Source organism: Lynx canadensis, chromosome F1 (assembly GCF_007474595.2).
Source record: "Lynx canadensis isolate LIC74 chromosome F1, mLynCan4.pri.v2, whole genome shotgun sequence".
Lineage (NCBI taxonomy): Eukaryota > Metazoa > Chordata > Mammalia > Carnivora > Felidae > Lynx > Lynx canadensis.
The window spans coordinates 63,824,807-63,831,052 of record NC_044319.2 but is presented as its reverse complement, the minus strand read 5'-3'; the positions used below and the strand labels follow the sequence as shown (position 1 = coordinate 63,831,052).

Sequence of the window (6,246 nt, the reverse complement as noted above, 5' to 3'; positions counted from 1 at the left end):
GTCCCACTTCAGCTCAGGTTGTGATCTCATGGTTTGCGGGTTCGAGCCCCGCATCGGGCTCAGTGCTGACAGCTCGGAGCCTGGAGCCTGCTTCGGATTCTGTGTCTTCCTCCCTCTCTGCCCCCTCCCCTGCTCGTGCTCTGTCTCTCTCTGTCTCTCAAAAGTAAACTTAAAAAAAAATTTTTTTTAAAGAATTCATATTCAATTTACTAAAAAAAGAAATTCAATTTACTAAAAAAAAGGCCAGCCTTAAGGGCAGTTCAGCTCACAAATCATATTCTATTTACAAATCTGGCAACCCTTAACCCCCTTCTTGGGGGCTATTGATAATATTTGACTCACTTTACAAATGTATGAATCGATCCCTTTAAAGACTTTAAATCCCACTGTTGAATGTAATATGTTTAGTTTCCTTTTAAAGTGTTTTCTTTTTTTTTCAAGGTTGAAACCAGATTTTATGATATAGCTCTCCTGCTTGCTTTTCCTTGTTTAAGACACAAGATACAAATATTTTTTATGTTTTTGTTATTTTTATTCCAGTAGAGTTACCATACAGGGTATGATGCTGTGCACGGCAGGGGCACACCTTCATCCGCACCACCGGTGTCCCCCATCCCCCCAGCACCTTGGACGAAGTATTTGAACCAACAAATAAGATTCCCCAAATGCTTAAAGAAGGCTTGTAAATCGGGGCACCCGGGTGGCTCAGTGGGTGAAGCGTCTCAGGTCGTGATCTCACGGTTCTTGAGATCGAGCTCCGAGTCGGGCCCTGCACTAACAGCACTGTCTGCTTGGGATTCTCTCTCTTTCTCTCTCTCTCTCTGAAAATAAATAAATACACTTAAAAAGAAAAAGAAGGCTTGTAAATCTAGTACATTGAGCTTCTAAGTACGGTCATTGTTAAATTGCCTTAAAGTATTGCATGCTTCATATAAACTTACTCATACGTTTTTGGTTTTGTTTCTAGGTTCTGTTTTTTTTTATTCTCCCACTCGTCGTATTTTCAGAGGACACGATGCAAAACAGGCCTTTCAACTCTAAGACACACACACATGCTAGTGACGAATATTCTCGCTTTATAGATGAAAATGTTCAAGGTACGTCGTGGGCCAAGGCCTCTAAGTGCTGGTGCTGTCTCTTGCACGCTTGCTGAGGTGAGTTGGCAGGGGAGCCCGGGCCCTCATACCCTTACTCCTGGAATCTGTTAGGTGGCTTTCCAATGCACAGAGAGAGAGAGAGAGGTAGGGGTGCAAGAGAGCTCGTGCTCAGACGGAAGAGAAAAGCATTTGGTAGTATTTAATGGACCTCCCTCCACGTGGCTTCAAGCTAACAGGACACAGGCTCCGCCCACACCCTTGATCCTCTCCTCGGCTCTTCTACTGAAGAACATGGCCTTCACGATGACAGGCTCTGCCAAGGTTGACAGTTGGGCAGAAGCTCTGGTTCCTCCTTAAGTGCTAATGCCTCGTGCCAACTTTTCCTGCATGATTCTCGTCAAAGTTGATCCCGTGGTGATGCATGCCACCAGCATTACCCCAGTCTCTTGGGCACTTCTGGTGCTTGTCGATGTGGCCATGGGCATGGCTCACGTGGCCCGGAAGTTTCCTGCATGTCGGCAGCCCAGAGGAAAGAGCTGGTTTTTGGTTTTTTAAATATAATATATTGTCAAATGGGCTAAACATACACTGGGGAGAGTGTGCTCCTGCTTTGGGGGGTAGATTCCCGTGGTTCATCCCTTACATTCAACACCCAGTGCTCATCCCAACAAGTGCCCTCCTCAATGCCCATCACCCATTTTCCCCTCTCCCCCCTGCCCCGCCCCATCGACCCTCAGTTTTTTCTCTGTATTTAAGAGTCTCTTATCATTTGCCTCCCTCCTTCCCTCTCTGTAACTATTTTTTCCCCTTTCCCTCCCCCATGGTCTTCTGTGAAGTTTCTCAAGTTCCACATATGAGTGAAAACATGATATCTGTCCTTCTCTGACTCACTTATTTCACTCAGCATAATACCTTCCAGTTCCGGGGCACCTGGGTGGCTCAGTTGAACGTCTGACTTTGGCTCAGGTCATGATCTCAAGGTCTGGTCCATGAGTTCGAGCCCCATATCAGGCTCTGTGCTGACAGCTCGGAGCCTGGAGCCTACTTTGGATTCTGTGTCCCCCTCTCCCTCTGCTTCAACTCCGCTCACACTATCTCTGTCTCTCAAAAATGAATAAACGTTAAAAAAAAATTAAAAAATAATACCTTCCAGTTCCATCCGTGTTGTTGCAAATGGCATGATTTCGTTCTTTCTCACTGCCAAGTAGTGTTCCATTGTATATATAAACCAGATCCTCTTTATCCATTCGTCAGTTGATAGACATTTGAGCTCTTTCCATAATTTGGCTATTGTTGATAGTGCTGCTATAAACATTGGGGCACACGTGCCCCTATGCATCAGCACTCCTGTATCCTTTGGATAAATTCCTAGTAGTGTTATTCCTGGGTTGTAGGGGAGTTCTATTTTTAATTTTTCGAGGAACCTCCACCAGTTCGCAGAGCGGCTGCCCCTGTTTGCATTCCCACCAACAGTGCAAGAGGGTTCCCATTTCTCCGCATCCTCGCCAACATCTGTAGTTTCCCGAGTGTTAATTTTAGCCACTCTGACCTGCGCGAGGTGGTATCTCAGTGTGGTTTTGACTTGTAAACTTGCTCACAAGGTTAAGGCATTATACTTCATATAAACTTGGGTTCAACTGTAACACCGCTAAGTGGTGACAGATGTCAGCCACACGTGTGGTGAGCACAGCATGCTGTATAGACTTGTCGAGTCACCATGTTGTACGCCTGAAACTCACGTAACATTGTGTGTCGACCCTACTTCAATAAAAATTAATTAAAGAAAACAAAATCGCAAATGTAAATCAATTACTCAGTTACATAGTTCAGATCAGAAGCACAAAGTTACCCATTACTTTAAAAGGCTAGATGTCTCAAATAATACATATATGTGAGCAAAAATTACTGATACCTTGAGCACGCCTACTCTGAATTCCTTCTCTCTCCAGGATTGAAAACGTAGCCACCAAGGACCCAGTTATGTCATCTCAATTCCAGCTGTTTTCTAGGCCACCTTCTCCACCAGCTAAGGTTGCTTAGGGACCAGAAACATCCCTGAGACGTTAACTGCTTGTCCCTACCCAGGTCCCTTCACCTGCTTTGTCGACGTCCTCTAAAAGGCTGGTCTCATAGCCCATGTCCCTAGATTCGACTTGCACAGCGATATCGCCTAAGTCTTCCCTTTACTGTAACCCTAGCACTTGCTTTGATGTTGCGTGGCTTTTCGCTCTTAAGACCTTTAAGTGTCTTTCTGTTTGGGTGTAAAGAGTTTTCGCCTTATTGAAATTCTATATTCTTTTCATACTCTTCGAATTTGCAGGAGTAGAAACATGTTAAAACCCCATATAATATCCAAAGTGAAGTCAAAAAATATAATCGTGTAAAACGCAGGGTCACCTTCGTTGCAAAGTTAACGAAGGGCTGGTTGGGGGCTGGCAGTGAGCCTGTGCAACAGAACGTGGGACAGTGGCTACAGGATCCAAATTGCAGCCCACGCTGGGGTTTGATGCTCTCTGGGGGCAATGCCCAGGAGATGGGCAATTCCGGCACCCGTGGCCAGCTGGACTCTTGGGACAGGAGCAGGGATTCCAGAAATGTTCCAGTCGTTTGTCCACATTTGCTGGCCTGGCCCAAGGACACTGAGAAACTGGAGATACCAAAGCCAACCTGCCTCATCCCTGATTCCCAACACGAGGTGCCTTTGTGTCCACAGCTCAGGGAGAAGATTCGCCTTCCCTCTGTGCAGATAGGGACTGAGTGAGTACAGGACCTTTGCCAACTGCATTATATCAAAATTCACATTCTTTTAGGTTTTACGGTTCTTAAATGCTAATACTTCAGTTGGATTCTACGTGTCACAAGACCGTGTCCACCTGTGTCCACACTACAAAGAAGGTTATTCCAGTGACATTTCCCTTGCTAAACCTCAGTTTTTTCAACTCTAAAGTGAGGATAATAAGAGTACCAACTAAGGGCGCCCGGGTGCCTCAGTCGGTTAAGTGTCCTACTCTTGATTTCGGCTCAGGTCATGATCTCACAGTTCATGGGATCGAGCCCCCATGTCAGGCTCTGGGCTGACAGCACAACCAAATAGGGTTGATTTGAGGAGCAAAAGAAAATATATGCAAAGCACAAAGCGTCACTCATCGTTGCTATTCAATACAGGTTAGTGACGAGTCTTATTATTATCAGTATCTTGGAACCCTCTCCCACCTTTGCCCTCTCCTCCCACTCAGACTGGCTGCCCTCTTGGTCTTACCCAGGCTCCTTAATAGCCCCCTACCTGTGCTTTCACTGCAGTCCCCTCCCTTCCATGCCCTCCCCCCGTTGCTGGAGCAAGTTTCCAAAAGGTCTTTGAGTAACCCTGCACACCTGCTTAAAAATACCTGTTGGATGGTCTTTGCCTTTAGTCTGACGTCCTGCTCCATTCAGGCTGCTCTAACAATAACACCATAGACTGTGTGGCTTATAAACAGCTGAACTTTTCTTCCGACAGTTCCCAGAGGCTGGGAAGTTGAGGGACCAAGGCACCAGCAGATTCGGTATCTGGTGAGGACCCACTTCCTACTTCAGAGACGGCCATCTTTCCCGTTGCCACGTCGCATGGAGGGAGGGGTGAGGGCGAGCTCTGGGGCCACTTCCACAAGGACACTAATTCTGTTCACTAGGGTTCTACCCTCATGACCTAATCACCTCCCAAAGGTCCCGCCTCCTAATATTATTTCGTTGGAGATAAGACTTCAACGTATAAATTTGGGGGGGAGGGGGGGACACAAACATTGAGTCCATGACACCTGGGTTATAAGACCCTTTATCCGGGCTTCTTGTGGAAACATCTGGCCACGTGCCCTGCAGTTCTCTCTGGACAATCATGCTGTAGCCACAGGGCCAGGACTAGAGTGAGGCAAGAGAGGTGCCTCCTGCACAGAATTAAGGAGGCCCTGACTCTCAGGCTTGTGCAGCACGAAACTCTGAAGACGCCCTCTGATAGGAGACGCCTGCCATCCGACTTGTCCCCTCTCTCCCCCCTTCTTCCCAGACTTCCTGGGTTCAAGCTCTTACTTAACTATAAAACTCAAAGTAAGCTACTTACCCTCGTTGTACCTCAGTCTCCTCATCTATAAAATGGGGGTGACAAAAAACACCTGTCTCATAAAGCGGTTGTGAGGACTAAACGGATCCGTGCATGTCAAGACTCACGAGAGGGTCTCACACCTGACAGGTACTCACTGGATGTCACCGGAAACGACCCGTGCCCGCTTCCTGAAGTTTTCTTTCCAGGTCCTCTCATGCTACGGCCTTGTAGCAGCTGTCAGCGCAGAGCCTGCTGGGGATTCTCTCGTTCTCTCTCTGCCCCTCCCCCACCCGCTCTTTCTGTCTCTCTTTCAAAATAAATAAATGAATAAACAAACTTGAAAGAGGACATGTTTTAAAAATCAACAGGGATATAAGGGAACTCAAAACAGAATACAAACAGTAAAAAAAATCAAATTTCAGGGGCGTCTGGGTGGCTCAGTCGGTTAAGCCACCAACTCTTTTTTTTAACGTTTATTTTATTTTATTTTTGGGACAGAGAGAGACAGAGCGTGAACGGGGGAGGGGCAGAGAGAGAGGGAGACACAGAACCGGAAGCAGGCTCCAGGCTCCGAGCCGTCAGCCCAGAGCCCGACGCGGGGCTCGAACTCACGGACCGCGAGATCGTGACCTGAGCTGAAGTCGGCCGCTTGGTACCCGGCTCCTTGAAAAGGAAAGAGAGAGGGAGACAGAGGGAGAGAAAGAGACCGAGATGAAAACGCAACCTTCCAGAACCTAATCTCAGAAATGACAGCTTATTACTGCTCACGAGCCGTAAGCCACTCCATCCAGCCCACACTCAAGAAGACGTGATTACAGGGCACCTGTAGAACATGGGACCCTTGATCTCGTGGTTATGAGTCGAGCCCCACAGTGGGTGTAGACATGACTTAAAATCTTAAAATAAAAAAAAAAAAGAGGTGATTACACACGGGCATGAATACCAGGAGGTGGAGATATTGAGGGGCCACCTTTAGGGCCGAGTTTAGAACCCAAGTTTCCTGATGCTGAAGAAGGTGATTCCCCCCATGGATTTGCAAATCCCATGAAGGCCCTGAAAAGACGTGGGACCCCC

The 6,246-nt window shown here is 47.2% G+C and overlaps 1 pseudogene; it reads right to left on the bottom strand.

The window, feature by feature from the left end:
- Positions 1 to 510: 510 nt before the first annotated feature.
- On the bottom strand, positions 511 to 2,277 carry LOC115505025 (annotated as a pseudogene).
- Between the last annotated feature and the right edge of the window lie 3,969 nt (positions 2,278 to 6,246).